At 39.9% G+C, this 8522-nt stretch overlaps 1 pseudogene; it reads right to left on the bottom strand.

Annotated features, from left to right (window-relative positions):
• Positions 1–1563: 1563 nt before the first annotated feature.
• On the bottom strand, positions 1564–3382 carry LOC114027620 (annotated as a pseudogene).
• Positions 3383–8522: the final 5140 nt, after the last annotated feature.

Raw genomic sequence — 8522 nt, 5'->3', positions numbered from 1 at the left:
CTCAGGTTCTCTGGGTCACCCCTTCCCCTCATCGTTCACAGAAGAAGGGTTGAAGCACTTGGGTATATGTTCCCATTTTCCTATAGGACCCAGTCCACTGACTTCAGAACTCCTAGGGGATGAACCTTGGCTAGTTACTACTGCTCATGGGGATTCATGTAACTAAAGTCACTTCCTTTTTCTGAAACTCAATTTCTGCATTTGTAAAATGAGTGTTTTGGACTATTTGATTAAAAAGTTCCTTTCCAGTGAATCCAAAGTGTCCATGGGACAAAAATCTTAAGATATGAAGCTTCCAGATGTACAAGAACAAATTTATGTCCTGAAAAGCTTTACTTCGTGGGCTCTTGGTAAAATGCTAATGGATGATAATAAACAATTTCTATTTACACTGAGGTCAGCTCGAAAGAGGATGAGCTTACACTTACAAAATCATAAAAAAAGAATCTTAAAATCCTCCAGTCTATCCACTTCTGATTTTCCTTAACCTCCCTTCTTACAAAGAAGAAATTGAGATATAGAGAATTTTTTATCCCTCACCCCCCTGCCATGATTTTATCCAGTCACAAAGTTTAACAGCAGAAGAGCCAGGACATAGGAATTTTAATAAATAGCAAATGACATTCTTATAGCATTCAAGGTTTTCAAAATGACATAAATGCATTACCTAATTTCTTACATATCTCTTGTATATAATATCCTATCTCCGCTCTCTGTACCTTGTCCAGGCTGTTCCCCAAACCTGAAACACCCTCCTTTTTTGGTTCTGCCTCTGAAGGTCTTATTCCTTCAAAGCTCAAATGCTACCATCCACATTCCACTTTTTCTCAATTCTTCCAGGTCAGAGTTCAGTAAGATGCAGTCTAGCTGGGGCAGCTAGGTGGTGCAGCAGATAGAACACCCGCCCTGGAGTCAGGAGGACCTGAGTTCAAATCTGGTCTCAGACACAATAACACTTACTAGCTGTATGACCCTGGGCAAGTCACTTAACCCTAATTGCCTAAAAAAAAAAACCTCAAGATACAGCCTAGCTGTCATGCCTGCTGCCTGTCTTTGTACACCTAGGAGCCAAGAATGGTTTTTATATTTTAAGATAAAATTTTATTGTATTTTAAAATGTCCAAAAACATTCTTAGCTCATAAGTTGATACAAAATAGTTCTGTGAAGGGCTGGATTTGACCCTGTGATAGTCATTTGCCCATCTCTGCCCTTCACTTAAGTAAAACAAAAATGACCATGTGCTTATTCTGTTTCTTTTTTTAAGAAAATGAAATTATTCAATCAAGTTATATTTATTATGATAACAAATCAATGTACTATGCATTGAGAGAGATGGAAAATAAACCATATGGGAATGATGCCCTCAAGCTGGCATCGCTGCAGCAGTCTTAAACTTGTCAGCAAATTGCCTCCTTGGCTCCTCCTATGGTCTAATCTTTAGCAGAGCCTGAACATGTCTCTGTGTCTCTGCCAGTGACCCTGTTATTTTTACAGTTTACAGTGACCATAAGCAGTGAACTTGGCTTTGTCCAGAGTTCCTTCACAAAAAAAGATGCTTATGGTCAGAGACAGACATTCCCACAAATATCACATTCCACTGGACAGATGGTCATGGGACCAACTTTTGTTCCTGGCATAGGGGTACAAGGAGGGAAGAGAGGACTGGCAGGCTCTCTGAGTGACATATGTTGTGTTCCATAGATGAAGGAGGCTCTGATAGCATTATAAACCAGAAAACTTCTATCCATATAATCCAGATATATGCCAGTTACAGGCACAGGGTCTTTCATTTGGTGGCAAACTAATCCTCATTGGGTAACCAGGTAGAAATCATTTTCCCTCTTCTCACAGTGAAGCATGTACAGATACCCAACTGAGTTCTGAGATGTTTTCATCTTCCTAATATCTTTTTTTATTTGTTTTTGGAGGTAATTGGGGTTAAGTGACTTGCCCAAGGTCACACAGCTAGTAAATGAAGCTGGATTTGAACTCAGGTTCTCCTGACTCCAGGGCTGGTGCTCTATCCACTGCACCACCTAGCTGCCCTTGTTTTCCTCTTCCTGAGGTCTGTTCACTCACATCCACCTCTTAGTAGTATTTGCCGGAGCTGAAGTCTTACTGATGAAGGACAAAATAATGAGATTTTTCAGTACTGTTAGACTGATGTGGACAAGCATCTCCATGTCTCACACTCTTCACATCGTCAAATACAATGACATAGGGACTGGTTGTTGTAGGATGCATAGTGATATTGACTCTGAATTTCTTTCGCACCTCCTTCATCCCAGTGACAAGATGTTCTCTTAACTCTGGCGTGAAAAGCTTGGGCCTTTCACAAAGCAACGACTCTTTTGCAACAGCTCTTTACCTTTCTGAAGGAGCTCCAAATCAGGCCTGCATCTTGTTTCACCTGTCTCTCAGATGCTATCTTCCACGTTTTAAAATGCTGGTGCATTCTATTATAGTAGTTGTCCATTAGCTAGAAAGGCACTGATTCGTCACATGTCACCACATCTAGGCATCTGCATTCTTCATACAGGAATTGGTGCATTCTCACATATTCTCCTCTGATTTGCTTTCTCTGCTTAACTTGTCTATCTTTCTTTGAGGCATTAGGTTCCTTCAATTTCTTAATCTTCTTTCTCAAATGAAGCACAGTGTCCAGGAATTTCTCCCTGCAGATCTGAGCAGCCTCTGCAATGGAGAAAGGGTGTGGGCCATATGCTCCTGACCTTCAGTACAGCTTATATAGAGTGAGGTCTGATCATTCTTACAGAACAACTTGGGGACTTAGCTGGTGCTTCTGATGGCAACTTTGTCCCACAAGGTTCTACAAGTTCCAGGGGTTGAGCTTTTTCTTCTTATTATTCCTTTTGCCTTTTTTTTTGTTGTTGTTGTGAGGCAATTGGGGTTAACTGACTTGCCTAGGGTCACACAGCTAGTAAGTGACTCCAGGGCTGGTGCTGTATCCACTGTGCCACTTAGCTGTCCCTTAGTGGTTGAGCTTCTTGCAGATGGCAGTCAGTTTTGACAGGTGAACAATGAGTTCTGGGAGACTTCCCTGAATTCAGGGCAAGAGAAATGTGTGAACCCAGCTTCCTTGCTCCTGGTCAGACAAAACTGGCAAAAGTTGTACCTACAGTTGAGGGGGATGGACTTTGAGAAGAAGGCAAGACAAATGCTGCAGGTGGTCTCCTGCTTGAGTCTTTTCTTCAGCCTGGATTCCCCTGACTTAAAACCAAGGACCCTCCACCAGCAGTGGCTCCTTCCTCCAGAGATATCAAAGTCTTTCCATAGCTCCTGGCTTATTCCAACACCTTGAGTACAGAAGCTCAGAATGTTTTCTTCTATTTTGTTGCTACTTATGCGTGAACATGTCATCTCCACAGATTAAATATAAGCTTCTCGAGGGCAGGGACTGTTTCATTTTTGTCTTTGTGTCCCTAATCCATAGAACATTTTGTGGTTAAATGATTAATGTGGAAAGGTTTTTACATGATTGGACATATATAACCTATATCTAATTGCTCATAGTCTCAGGGAGTTAAGGGGGGAGAGAGAGAGGGAGGGATGGATAGAATTTGGAACTCAAAGCTTTAAAAAAAATTAAAAACTGTTTTAACATGTAATTGGGGGAAAATAGAGGGGCAGCTAGGTGGCACAATGGATAGAGCACTGGCCCTGAAGTCAGGAGGACCTGAGTTCAAATCTGACCTCAGACCAAACACTTGACACTTGCTAGCTGTGTGACCCTGGGCAAGTCACTTAACCCCAATTGCCTAAAAATAAAAAAAAATTTAAAAAAAAGAAAAATAGAATATATTTTTAAAAAAATACTTTGTTGTTGTTGAGTCATTTCAGTCATGTCTCATTCTTCATGACCCCATTTGGGGTTTTCTTGGCAAAGATAGTAGAGTGGTTTGCTCTTTCCTTCTCCAGCTCATTTTACAGATGAGGAAACTGAGGTAAACAGACTTAAATGAGTTGCCCATAGTTCCCCAGCTAGGAAGTGTCTGAGGCTGAATTTGAACTCGGGTTCTCGTAAATCTGGGGGCAGTGCACTATCCACTGTGCCACCTAGCTTGCCCCTGTAGAACACAGTGGGCTGCTAATATAAGCTTTTTGATTGATTGATTGATTTTGATATTTCTGACTCCATGTGCATCATCTATCCCCTAGACCAGAATGTCTCTGGATTTACAGTCCCCTGCTCTTTAGGAGGTATGATAGTATCTGACTCTGTGGGTTGTTAGACAATAAGAGGGTTTAGGAGGGTGAGTGTAGAATCCCCTTCATGGAGAATATTAAAGAATATGACAAACAGCAGTCCATTTTGGAGGATTTTACTAGTTATTTTACTGCTGTTCATGAAGAAAGTGCTAACTCCTCATGTCCCTTCTCCAACTAGCTACAATAGATCAAGGCTAGATAGGCTTCTGAGCCTGGAACATTTGCCAAATGAATGATTTCTCTTCCCCAGACACATGCTTGTTTGGCTCTTTTGTTCCTGTGCCCATCAGATAAGTCAAGAAGTAGAAGAAAAGAAAAGCAGTGACACAATCAGGAAGTTGTTTGCTCTATGTAAGTTAGAGCAGAGATATTGGTAAGACTGAGAACTCCAGTGGACCATAGAGAAATTGACTACTTCAAATTTAAACAAAAAGCTGTTTCTGGAAAATTTGTAGGATCATCTCTTATACTGACAGGGATCCAAATAGCATAAATTAAAGAGAATGCTTTTTAGATATTTTATCCTGCTGTTGTATACTGCCAGGTTTGCATTAGAAAAAAAATACCATTGGGTTTCAGAGCTACAAGGCTTAGTGAGCTTCCAAAAGTATTCTACCCAATGTCTGTAGAAGTCCTACTTTGGACAGCTGATAAAAGATACCTTGGCTTTCATTTGTTTGGGATTTTACATTGTCTTCCAGTTTTAGATGTCCTCAAGTCTTTATGTTTTCACTATGTAAGTCATGAATTTTTAGAGCTAGAAAGGGCCTTAAAGACACATAGAACTTCTGAATGATTAAAGCTGTCCAAAAATGGAATGGTCTGCCTTGGACAATAGTGAGTTCCTCATTATGGAAGGTATTCAAAAAGTGGCTGAATAACCACTTAATGGGAAAGTCAGAAAATATTCATGTTTCAGCTAGGAGGTAGACTATTATTGTTTAGTCGTGTCCAACTCCTTGTGATTCCATTTAGGCTTTTCTTGGCAAAGATATGGCAAAATGGTTTGCCATTTCCTTCTCCAGCTCATTTTACAGATGAGGAAATTGTGGCAAACAGGATTAAGTGACTTGCTAGTAAGTATCTGGGATCAGGTTTGAATTCAGGTCCTCCTGACTTCAAGGCTGACACTATCCACTGCACCACCTCACTGCCCCTGGTGAAGCCTAGTTGGGGGTAATACAATGCCTCAATAAATAAGTAAGTGGAGGGGGATCAGGAAAGGCTTCTGTTGGAATCAGCACCTGAGCTAAAATTTTAAGGAAGCAAGGGATTCTTTAAGAGTTGAGGTGAGCTAGGTCTGTATTCCAGACATGGAGCCATTTATCCAAAGAGGTGGAGAGAGAAGATGCAATGTCACATTTGGGGAACAACCAGCAAGCCAATTTGACTGGAATGAAAAATGTGTGAAGGGGAGTAATAGGAAATAAGATTGAAAAAGTGCAGTGGACTGGGAGATGTTAAAGTCCATTTTAATACTGAAGTCTTATTACAGGGGCTATATTCCCAGGCATTATTGTGAGGCAGTTAGGTAGTTATGGATAGAGTGCTGGACTTGAAAACAGGAATACATGAGTTCAAATACTGTCTCAGATACTTATTAGTGTGTGACCCTGAGCAAGTCACTCAACCTCTCAGTCTCAGTCTGCCTATCATTATTATTATCCCCCAAATTAGGATCTCTTAGTGTTGTGAAGATCAAATGAGGTAGTATATGTAAAACACATTGCAAACAATAAAAGTTATAAAAATGTCACTTACTATTATTGTCCTGCATTTTTGTTACCACCTACCAAGGAGGATTTTACTTTGGCATTGAATATGATTCCCTATACATATTGGACACATGACTATTAATACTGAAAAGTAATTGATTGTATCATGGATAGACACCTTAGCCACATCCTTGGACTCAGTCTTTACATGGTAGATACAAAGATGGAGGGAACCACATTTTGTCAACACTGGAGAAGTGACTTGGATACATACAGACTCCAGTTTTAGAAATTGATATGGATCAGGAAACCCATGTGTTCCTCAGAAAAAAGACGATCACATGACCCACCCCCTCCCCCACCAAATGGTAATAGACCAATCATCAATCAATGAGCATTTATTAAGTATCCAGGTACTGCTCTAGGTACTGGAGATACAAAGGCAAAAGTGAAATAGTCCCTACTCTCAAAGACCTTACATTCTAGTTAAAGAACAAAATATGTACCAAAAAGCTAAGAGGTGGAGATTAGGAAGAGAGCATTCTAGGCAAAGGAGAAAGAAGATGGAGTGTTCTGTGTAATGGAAGAAAGTGAAGCATAAGATGACTGGAATGATAGGAAAAGTTATGAAGGGCTCTCACAACCAAGTAAAGAGTTTTACAGTATATCTTGGGGGTACTGGGGAACGACTGGAGTTTAATGAGTAGGGGAGGTAACATGGTAAGTCATGCACTTTAGGAAAATGTCATTGGGAGTTGAGTAGAGGATAGATTGGTGTAGAGAAAGATGAAGCAAAGAGATCAAATAGAAGACTATTCCACTAGTCAGGTAAGAGGTGATATGGTCCTGTACAAGAGTGATAACTGTGTTCATGGAGAGAAGGATACAGATGAGGGGACATGTTTTGGAGGTAGACAGGATATGATCTGGCAATTGATTGGAAATGTGGAGTGAGTGAGAGTAGGGAGATATGTATAATACTAAGATTAATAACCTTGATGACTGGAAGGATAGTATGCCTTTTCCTTTTTGAAAAAGGGAAGTTCAGGAGAATGATGTGTTTGGGTGAAGAAGCTGACGAGTTCTGTTTTGGACATGTTCAGTATGAGATGTCTCTGGGTATCCAGTCCAAAATGACTAATAGGCAATTAGTAATGCAAGAATGGAGTTCAAGAGAGAGATCCAGAGATGTGGGAGTCATCTGCATAGAGACAGTAATTAAGCCCATGAGAGCTGTTGAGATCACCTGGAGAAGAAGTGAATAGAGAGAAGAGAAGAGGGCACAGGACAGAGCTTGGAGAGTCATCCACAGTAAGTGGGCAGCAGAGGAACTCTGAAGAGTTTCTAGGAAGCCTAGAGCTTCAGGAATGGGAGCTGACAGCAATGGAATGGCAGAAGTGGCATGATGGAGGAGCAAGTAAGAGGAATTACTATACTAAGAGTCTGGAAGAAGGATGGTTGTTAAACAATGCTGTGTTGCCAATGGCAGTTAACAAAGGATGATGTAGAAAAACATGGCATGGGTCCTGTAGGATCAGGAGTGCTAAAGTTCAAAAGGAGCTGGCAAAGAGCAACAGAAGAGGGAGGGTTTTTTTAAAATGGTATATTGGGGAATGGAAAGGGATACAATAGGAAAGGATAGGATAGGATAGGAGAACGTAGGCTAGCACAGGATAGCAGAGGATGGCATAAGATTAGATAGGACAGGGTAGGACTGCTTCTAAGGGTGGTTGATGATGATGGCTAACAAAAGAGAAAAGGCAATGGTGTTTAATTCTTCTTTTGAAAAATTTATTTTATTTTTAATTTATGGAATAAAAGAAGCATTTCCATAACATAGTACAGTAAAAAAGATGATTGCACATGAAACTGCAAATCTACTGTGCACAATTTGCTATTCCTTTCAAATATACTGCAAAATTATCATGTATATTTCTTTTTTTCCCTTATATCCTCTGCCCCTCCCAGATAGCTACCATTAGACACACACACACACACACACACACGTCTATATGTCTATATATAGATATATAATATATATACACACATATACATATATTACATATATACATAAGTGACATATACATATATTACATATATAATTTTCTATACTTACTTCTATTTGTCAGTTCTTTCTCTGAGTGCAGATAGCATCTTTCTTCATATGTCCTTCATAGTTAATTTGGGTATTTATAATAGACAAAATAACTCAATTCTTATTTTGCTTCTGATTTTTGTACTCATTGTTTGTTGTTATTTTTGTAATGGAGGTGGACTGACCAGGGAGGCCAATCCTTAGAGCATGATCTGTATTCTCTCACCAGATCCAATCCAAGTAACTATATGGAAGCTTCATGTGAGCTTACTTCCAGCCTTATTGATTCTAGAATTTGTATTGTCTGATGAAAAAAAAAAGTTCTTTAATTGACTTCAATGTCCATAAGAATGGAAAACTCAGTGGAATGAGTAGAATCAGTGGAACTAGTATATTCAAAAGAGTGGATCAGTCTCTCCCTTTCTCTGTCTCTTTCTCTCCCTCTTCCCCTGTCTCTATCTCTCTCTGTCCTTCTGACTTT

Source organism: Vombatus ursinus, unplaced genomic scaffold (assembly GCF_900497805.2).
Source record: "Vombatus ursinus unplaced genomic scaffold, bare-nosed wombat genome assembly UNPS02014863.1, whole genome shotgun sequence".
In the NCBI taxonomy this organism is placed as follows: domain Eukaryota; kingdom Metazoa; phylum Chordata; class Mammalia; order Diprotodontia; family Vombatidae; genus Vombatus; species Vombatus ursinus.
The sequence above is the reverse complement of the archived record's forward strand: the minus strand, read 5'-3'. Positions and strand labels throughout refer to the sequence as shown.